The sequence below is a fragment of the Morone saxatilis genome, unplaced genomic scaffold, assembly GCF_004916995.1.
Source record: "Morone saxatilis isolate NCDOM2014 unplaced genomic scaffold, NCSU_SB_2.0 Contig1, whole genome shotgun sequence".
Classification (NCBI taxonomy): Eukaryota; Metazoa; Chordata; class Actinopteri; family Moronidae; genus Morone; species Morone saxatilis.
The window spans coordinates 2,213,774-2,214,769 of NW_023339651.1; positions in this window are offsets into that span (position 1 = coordinate 2,213,774).

Genomic DNA, 996 nt, shown 5'->3' on the forward strand with positions numbered 1-996 from the left:
GCCCCTCCGGGACGTCCTTTGTCTCTCCAAATTACATATTGTACCTTTAATCCAATTCAAAACCATCTAAACTTTAGCCGATTAATCAACAAATTATCCTTAAATACTTAAATATAACGTTTAAGTCATTTATAAAGGAGAATATAAAGCCACTGTAGCTGCTCTGTGAGGCTGGATTTAATGCTAACAGTCTGAAGTTTAGCAGGTTTAATGTGTACTGTGTTCAGTTGAGCACATAAGGTTCAATGTGGGCCATCAGATTTATCTCGCAAAATTAAAAAAGAAGAATATAAATCACTGGTTATATTGTTCTTTAACTCTGTACCTGCCATGATGAGATATTCCAGCAATCTGTGTTGCTAAGCAAGAATAAAATAGTTCTGTGTGAGTATAAAAATAGAGGCTCTGTTCTTTCTGTAGATGAATTCACTGTTTACACATTAACAGGACATTATAGTCTGTGGGTCTACAAAGGTTAGTGAATAGGATCAAAACTGCTCACGGCAACTTCAAAATAAAACTGAGCACGGCGAGCTGAAAAACAAGCTCATTGTAATGATTCTTATTGAACCAGTTTCTATCTTAACATTATAATACAATATAATACAATACAACACAACCGGTGTTTGCTTTTGTCCTGTTCCAGTCTTAACAGAGAACAGCTGAGGCTGATGTCAGAAGCATTTTATAAACCAAAAGTACTGGACAAACAAGTCAGAACATTTTAACCTGAAGGATCAAAAAAGTCGGCCATACTGCTGAAACATTAGCTTACCATGACTATTATTACTCACATTTTTCAGATTTCAATATATGTGTGTGTGTGTGTATACATATATATATAAATATATGTATACACACACATATAATAAGTAAACTGACTCCCTAACTTTCATTTTTCTGCCTCACATCAGAAAATAACTCCTCAAAACGTGTAAAATAAAACCTGAATATTAACTAAACTAAATGCCTTAAATACATTTTGCTCAATAATTA